This window comes from Nicotiana attenuata, unplaced genomic scaffold (assembly GCF_001879085.1).
Source record: "Nicotiana attenuata strain UT unplaced genomic scaffold, NIATTr2, whole genome shotgun sequence".
NCBI classification, from domain to species: Eukaryota; Viridiplantae; Streptophyta; class Magnoliopsida; order Solanales; family Solanaceae; genus Nicotiana; species Nicotiana attenuata.
In genome coordinates, this window is record NW_017676109.1 from 25,694 (window position 1) to 34,998 (window position 9,305).

Here is a 9,305-nt window from a genome sequence, read left to right on the forward strand (position 1 = left end):
CCCCCCCCTTTCAGTTTAGATTATTTTGTGTGGCCCACGCCAAAAGATGCTGAAGAAGAAGGAAAACAGCAACACCCCAAAAAAATCAAACTTGATTTCTACAATGAAGATGACGATATGATGAAAGATTCAATTTATGCGTGATGTTATGAATAATAAAAGAATAAGAAGAATATTGCAGAGAAAAGTAGGGAGAGAGAATTGTTATTGATTTTGGGATGAATTACAATGGAATAGAACCCTCTATTTATAGGGAAATGGTGACTTAGCCACCAAGTAATAAACCCTAGAATCTCTCTAAATATAGACATTCACCATAAATACAATTCTATTTATAACACTCCCCCTTGAATGTCTATTCAACAGATAATGTGCCTCGTTAAAACCTTAACTAAAGTAAAACCCAGTGGGAAAAAATTCTAGAGAAGGAAAAAGAGTACACATATCTAACAATACGCCTTTTGGTTGCCTCGTTAAAAATCTTACAAGGAAAACCCAGGAGGACAAAACCTTGTAAGGAAAAAAGAGTACAACGCGTATTAACTCCCTTGATGAAAGCATCAATTCACATCCTTAAGCATTTGCATTCCAATCTTGTGCACCATCTTCAAAAGATCTTTGGTAGAGATTTGATGAATAAATCAGCCATATTAACTTGAATGAATATGTTGCACCTTGAAATCATCATTCTTGATAGAGATGTAATGTCTTCATATAATGTCGTGGAATGACTTTTCAATATTTCCATAGAGGTATTCTCGCTATCACGTTATCATGCTTATAGTTATAGCAAGATACATATGTGCACAAATTGCATTTAGGATATGGTACTTCAGGACCAAGAATTGTATATGCTTTAAGCAACTTAAATCCTTCATGGATTGTCATATAAGTTAAGTCATATAAGCCATATAATAGACTTAGATGCATATCAAGTTTTCATGTCATGCTAGATATGTAAGATATCGAAAATTGATTACACATATCATTGACTTTATGGAACTACATGTTCAAAGCTACATGTATTTCATATGAAACCAATTCTATTCGAAATTGTTTCTCCAGACTTAAGATCCTCATATATATTTAGCGGTATCATAGATGTCGTCGACGAACATTTTATATCGGTTCAACATTTTTAATAAAGGCATAACATAGAGATCTCTTTATTCATTTCAGGTACCGAAACCTCTCCTGAGATTTTATGAAGTATTATGTCATGTGATCTTCTAGATCACTTGCCTCCTTTATTATGATCATTTTGATTATTTGCCCATCTTCTTTATCGAGAAGTTTTATTTGAAACCGATTTGTCTATATGCTTTAAGCGTACCATAGACTTTGTCCTTCTAGGATTTAAAAGGAGCATTTGCAACGAGAATATAGTTACTTTCTTTGGGTCAGCAAATGCGTCTGGCATGCTTTGCAATATATTGCAAATGAGTTACTATCTTTTTATGAACTTCAAGTTCATATTATCTTATTCGAGGATCTATATGTACAAATGATAATTCATTCCACGTAACTTTTTCTCAACTGTTTATCACGTCTCCCCCTCATGTTAGAAAAACTAACTTATTACCTCAACTTTGAGAACCCATCTTTGTGTTATGGTGTTAATCAAAATATACACCGCACATCAATAATAATAAGATGGAATTATTTGGTTCCTGACCCTGAACCACTTGTGAGAGGAGAAAATAATATACTTTCGTATATAACGTATATCAAATATATATACATATATATATATATATATATATATATATATATATATATATATATATATATATATATATATATATATATACATATAAAATTTTGTTTACATAAGCAATAGTTTAGCTATTAAGTAGAGGCACTTAATAAATTATTTTGCTAAACCAACTGTGATGTAAACCAACTTATCAAGATGAACTTCTTGAATAGAAAATCTGGAAATTATGCTCGAAATTAAATTATTGAGCAAGTTACCTTGCAAAACACCATGTTGCGGGTTATTAATAATCGCACATGTAACCATCTTATAGACGCATCTTATGTGGTATACATGGCAGGTGAATGGGCCCATATTCACATTTGATATTTCCAACATTCATGGGATTCAATCCCAATTTTAGTTGGTATATTAATTAATGAGAACAAGCAACATAAGAGAATTCGTAAAGAACTTTCTAGTTCTTTAATATTTACCCATGTGAATTCTCTTTTATTTTTGCACATTATACTTAATTGATATGGGTAAACCAATCATGCCAACTCAATAAATTATCAATATTGATAAACTTCAGATTTACACCATGACGTGTGCAACTATCAATAAACTCCAAGTTTATTATGAAATGGGCTTTTATATCAATAAACTTCTCTTTATTGTGGCATTCTTTTGTTTGTGTAGTACAAACTGGAGAATAAAGCGGGTAGCTTTTTACATACATATTACCCCACTACAAGTTGTAGTAATAGAAGATATTAAATCTTTCCTTTATTTATAGTCTCAATATAACCAATCGCTTTCGCTATACTTTGGAAACTGAATAAGTTTCTTTGAGATTTACTACGATAATTTTATTTCTCCAAAATAGTAATAGTTGGCTCTTCCAGAACTCTCAATTAATTTGGTACTACCACATATTCATCAACATCAATATGGTGAATATCTCTTTTAAAGAGAAAGTTATACCATTATGGTTACGGTCAAAATTATATGCAAGATACGTTTCTTACATTAATGTTATTCTTTATAATCACATCACCAAAATATTTTGATGTACAATAGGTACGCGACCAATGACCATTCATGTCATAATAATGATATTATTTTCTTATATCATCTCAAGCCTCCTTTTAGAGGTGAGTGTGGTATATTCACTACTACTAGCACATTTTATTCTTCAAGAATGTGTAACGATCCGACCGGTCGTTTTGAACTTTTGCACCTTGATCGCCAGTTCTCGGGCATGACTTGCCCCGTATTATGCAATATGACTAATGTAGATCGTTGGTTTTGGATTTCAGGAAGAATTGGAATGAATTTGAAAGAACAGTTTCAGTTGAAAGCTTTGAATTGAAAGGTTTGATCGAGAGTTGACTTATCTGTATATGAGCTCGGATCGGAGTTTTTACGATTTGGTTAGCTTCATTAGATGATTTGTGACTTAGGAGTGTGACCGAAATTGATTTTGGAGGTCCGGTATGGAATTAGGCTTAAATTGGCGAAGTTAGTGTTTTGGCGAATTCCGGTTGATAGGTGAGATTTTGATCCAAGGGTCGGAATGGAATTCCGAGATTTTCTGTAGCTTCGTTAGGTGATTTGGGATGTGTGTGCAAAATTTCAGGTCATTCGGAGGTGTTTTGGTTAGGTTTTTGATCGAATTCGTATTTCGGAAGTTTTAGAAGAACTTAGGCTTGACTCCGATATAATTTGATGGTTTTGGTGTTGTTTGTGGTGTTTTGATGATTGGGCCAAGTTTGAATGATGTTTTAGGATGGGTTGGCACTTTTGGTTGAGGTCCCGGGGGCCTCGGGGTGATTTCGGACGGGTATCGGGATGAATTTTGGACTTGTTGCATTTCTGAAGTTTCTGGTTTCTGGTATTTCCGCATAAAGGGACCGCAGATGCGGTTACGCAGATGCGGAAAGGTGGTCGCTGGTGCGGTTATTGGCTAGGAAGGATGAGTCCGGAGTTCCGGAAGGGGAGCCGCATCTGCGATACCGCAGATGCAGTAGAGGAGTCGCAGAAGCGGAGGAGATTGGCCATGGGATTTTCCGCAGAAGCGGACAAGGTTCCACAGAAGCGGTGTCCGCAGATGCGGATACTGACCGCAGAAGCGTTCTAGGCATAGTGAAGATCCGCAGAAGCGGAGCGAAAACAGCAGAAGCGGTAACCGCAGGTGCGGTTCATTTATCGCAGATGCGAAAATGACTGATCAGAGAAGGGTTTTAAAAGCTCATTTTGTTCCGCGAGCTAAGGTTTATTTCCACCATTTTTGAGCAACCTTGAGAGCTTTTGGACGGGAATTGAAGGTGATTTCGACTGAGTGTGATTGGAGGTGAGTTCTATGACCTAAATACATGATTTAATGGTAGAATTAACATAGAAATTTATGGAAATTAAGCCTAAAATTGAAGAACTAGGGCTTGAGTTTTTGATATGTCAAATTAGGATTTGATGGGTCATTTGAGCTCGGATTTGAGATTTCTTGTTATGTATGAACTCGTGAGAAGATAAGGAATCTATTAATGTAAAATTTCTAAGATTTGAGAGTGGGCCCAGGGCTCGGGTTTTGCTAATTTCTAGATTTTTAATATTTTTCGATTGTTTTCGATTGGGTATTGTTCCATTGGCATATTGTGATGTATTCGTTCTGGTTTTGGATAGATTCGACGCGCGTGGAGGCTGATTTGCGGGGCAAGGGCGTCGCGAGCTAGGGATTTTACCGGTTCGAGGTGAGTAATGATTGTAAATGATATCCTGAGGGTTTGAAACCCTGGATTTGCACAACGTAGTGCTATATTGAGGTGAAACACGCGCTTAATGACGAGCGCGGGGTTATTTACTATTGGGGATTGTGACTTGGTCCGTCCCGATTGATGTTTTTACCGCGTATTCGACTGAGATATGTTTGTTATCAACATGATTTGGGCTTATTGCCATATTTTGGGCTTCATGCCGACTATTTGATCCTTCGTGGACTTTTATCACTGTTTCCTCACTATTTTGATATATTACTTGAACTCAGTCCTATCGATTATTACTAGTTTATAAACTCAGCCACTTTTAATTGAACTTTGAGACTTAAATGATATTTCCACTGTTATTTGGGCTGAGCACTACTATTTTATTGATGCCTGAAGGCTTATGATGTTTTCTGGACTGAGTGAGGCCGAGGGCCATATGTGAGGAGGCTTTCAAGCCTCGAGTGTGATGTGAGGAGGCTTTCAGGCCTCGAGTGTGATGTGAGGAGGCTTTCAGGCCTCGAGTGTGATGTGAGGAGGCTTTTAGGCCTCGAGTGTGATGTGAGGAGGCTTTCAGGCCTTATGTGTGATGTGAGAAGGCTTTCAGGCCTTATGTTGATATAGCGCTTGGGCCGTAAGGGGCCCCTCCGGAGTCTGCACACCCACAGTGAGCGCGGGTACCCATATGATATGAGAGTGAGCCCGAGGGGCTGATGCTATGCTGAGTGACTGATACTGAGCCCGAGGGGCTGATACTGTTGTGAGCGATTGATATTGAGCCCGAGGGGCTGGTATTGTTTTGAGATATTGCCCGAGGGGCGAACTTTTATGTGCTCATCTTGCATATTTACTTGCCTTTTTACCTGTTATACCGTAGTATTTGTGCCCGAGGGGCGGATTTTCTGTGCTTATCGGCACTAACTGTTTTGAAATCATTTCGTAACTGTTGAAAAGATCATTTTTAAAAGAGATTTAAACTGAGCCAAGATATTTCCAAAGATTTCACAGTTTCACTGTTTTCTCAAAGGATTGTACCCTGCTTCTACACAGCATGATGGTTTGCTTTACGTGATTTCTTACTGCTCAGTTGTTATTTACCTTTATTACTCACTGAGTTGGAGTACTCACTTTACTCCCTGCACCTCGTGTGCAGATGTAGGTATCTATTCACCCGGTAGCGGGTTTTGGCCGATCAGAGGCGGAGTTACATGAGTTAAGGAGGTGACTGCCAGCGTTCGCAGCACCATGTTTCTCGCTTTTGTTCATTATTTTGGTTTTGTATATTTTAGGCCTTGTAGTGGATTTACATTCTGATAGATGCTCGTGACTTGTGACACCCCGATTAGGGCTGTGTTGGGTTGTATTTCCGCTAATTATTGTTATTAAGTCATATTTAAGCTGTTTATTTATGTTTAACTATTTTTTGAAAAGACGAGTTGGGTTAGTTGGCTGGCCTCGTCCTCACGAGAGGCGCCATCACGACTAGTGCGGGGTTTAGGTCGTGACAAGTTGGTATCAGAGTCTAGGTTACTAGGTCTCACGAGTCATGAGCAGGTTTAGTAGAGTCTCGCAGATCGGTACGGAGAAGTCTATATTTATCCTCGAGAGGCTGCATAACCTTTAGGAAACTTCACATTCTTGAATTCTTATCGTACGTCCTTGATTCAGCTTGAAAAGAAACTCTTGAAATTCCTTCCACGCGTTTGTATGCGCGCATGAGCGCTCAGTATCAGATGTGCCTTGATGGCTTGTGATTCCCCGATCAAGGGGCGAGATGTGATCTCTATGAGTTTGATGTTGGTCCAGTCTGGAGGACTTGGGGCCGGATCTTTGCCTATGGCTTGAGCACTGAGGTGCTGATTGTGTGAGTAAGTGTTTTGAACTTATATGTTCGACAGTGTCCTTATTAGTGGAAGTGATGGTTTAATAGCTAGGTGATGAGTATGTTAGTACTGCGGGATGTATCTACGTAACTTGGAAGTGACGAGGAAGGCCTGCGGGATGATAAGTGAACTATTAAGTGTATGATTCCATTGTGATTGGATGTGTAGCTCCGAGTTATGGGCGCGTGAAGAATCTTTTCGTGTCTCCTAGATGGGAGTGAAGTAAATGTCATGTTGCGGTATGAGTTCAGACTCAGGAAGACTAAGTGGCTGTGTAATGTGTATGACGGTGGAAGGTATACGGAAATATTATATTAGGGCGAAGCAGGTGGGTTATTCCCTGCGGAGTGTTCCGAAGTGGTGTGATCCTTATGTGTATGTTAGAAGATCTCATGTGTAATGGAAGGGTACGGGTTGAAATTTGAAATTTTGGATTTGCTTAAGAGAGTGGGCTTGACTATTGCGNAGCAAGAGGGCATATCAAGTTGAAAATGAATCAGAAGAAAATGTAGATAGGTGGAGTAGCTTGTTAATAGACCGAATCGGTATGGTAAGGTTATGATCAATTCTTTGTATGTGTTCGAGGTAATGGGTTCTTACGGGTATTTTGCAGCAATGCTCACGGGTTTTGATGGCTTGCTTAGCTTGGTCTAGTTAGAAGGATTCAGTCCTGGCAGTTTAATTTGTGTAAACAGAATTTGGAGAGTTTTTGTCGATTTCTACTGTGGTTGGAGAGGTGCATTTTTTACGAATATGAGAGGCACAGGATGTGTAATGATTTTTCTTTTAGATGGGATCAATGGAAGTTCTTGGCTAGTTGAGTGCGTAGATGTCTGTGGCTCGGAAGGGAGATAAAAATTTTCCTGTTATCCTTGGATGGTATGGCATATGCGGTACGTTGTGGAGGATCGAGATTGCGTGTATGAGGTTTCAGTTCATTTCTGAAAGGAAGTTCATAACACTCTTAGGCAGCGGGTAGCCTCAGATGATTAAGGAAATGGTATTGTTATTTGGAAGTGATTTGGCGAGAGTATAGGTTTTAGAAAAAGGGCAATGTGATTAAGTTGATGGCACTTCAGTAGTATTGCGGCACTTTCAGGCTGGATCGACTGCCGATATTCGAGTTGCTTGTATGGAACATGGGAATTTTAGAATATCTTTCGTGGAATGACTAGGTACTTGATGTGTGATATGTATTCGGATGGCGGAATCTGGGATCAGGTATGGTGATTTTTGTGCTACATGGAATTGGAGACTGGAAGTCCTCATATCCAGGCTATGTTGTGATTCTAAATCGTGTGTATCAGCACTGTTTAGTGGCTGCCAAGATTTGGAGGCCCGGGTGGATCTTTCTTTGCTTGGTATGTTAGATTTTGGATATGATATTGGGGTGTAGATTGGACGTTTCCGTGTTGTGTTATTCTGGACTATTGCGATAAGATGACACGGTTAGCTATGTCGGGAAATGCCACGGAATGAGTGGCGAGGTTCGACGGATTGTGTCCTATTGGGGATTTTCATATTTCGAAGACCAGCGGACTGCTGGGAAGGATTGCCTTTCTTATTTGGGGTTTTGTGATGAGTGTCAGTGCTAAGGCTCCTCATGTTTATTCAGTTCTGGTGGTGAGGGACTTCTCAGATGTGTTTCTTGCGGCTGGGCATGTCGCCGGGCAAGGTTGTTGATTTCGGTATTGATTTGGTGCCTTGCATCGTATCGTATGGCACCGGCAGAGTTATAAAGGTGGAAGGAGCAGCTTCAAGTTTCCTTGATAAGGAGTTCGTTGGCAGGCCAATGTGGGTGAGTGTTCTATCTTGAGTCGGCTTGGTTGGCTCCGAATGGCATTGTTGAGGGAGGTATCGATCAGACCGTTGTTGAGATTATTAGAGATCTGGGGAGATTTATGAGTTACCCTTCTGTGTTGCGAGACGTTATGATTTGTTGGTTATGGGCACATATGCTGCGCTTCTATTGGGGTTCATAGTGGAAGTCGAGCGGGGAGAATAATTGGGTGTCGCTCAGTGAATGACGTACCGGTTGCGTTTTATCGGGTTTGTGTGGTGTGTGTTATTTGTTTCACCGTGGGTGTAATGATCTGCTTTGGTTCCAGACATCAAATTTTGCGTGGCTGTCGATTTTGAGCATAGTGACTTGAGATGTTCCATGTGTAGCAGTGTTTGGATACGATCGCGCATTGTAGCGAGACTACATGGAGATATGACCTTTCGGGGTGGATTCATATGTTCTATTCCTATGATGTGAGACGGATCTCAGCCTTATGTTGTGATGGTACTGATGAGCTTGAGGTACAGCTCTTTCGTTTGGGGTCATTTTCATGGTTTGAGTATATTCGGACCGTTACTTATTGGTGCGCGAATTATACAAGTTGTGGCTTAGGCCTGTATTGATGTGTCATGTCACCAGAGTGGTGTGTTGGATTTGAGGTGATCGTTGGGGTCATTAATGAATACGAACGGATTTGATTTAAGCTTGTTGGAAGGACAATGTCGAGGTTCGGCTCGGAAATCTGCTGTGGTATTAGCCAAAAAAGGAAGTGACTTCATGAATGGTTGACCTGAGAAAATGGTTATGATTTATTGCGTGTTTCCTTTATCATTGGCAGTATGTGAAAGTGTGGAATAAGACCTTAGTTGATAAGAGGTTTTCTACCGGTATTCGGGTGTTGTGTGCAGGTTGTGAATAGAAGTTATCGTTTGGAGTGTTTGAGTTATGTGGTATATCATATAATTGCACCTGAGGTTGCAGGTATGGGTTATTACAGTTGGTTCGGGCTCATTCGGAATAGAGATATGAGGTTCTGATCTTGTGTATGATTTCGGAAAGTGAAATGTGGTTCTATGGCTTATGGGCTAGATTGTATGGTGAAATTTCAGTTACAATGTGTTATCGGACCTATATGAGATAGGGTGACGTGGGATCACCCCCGGGTATATGCATGGTAAGGT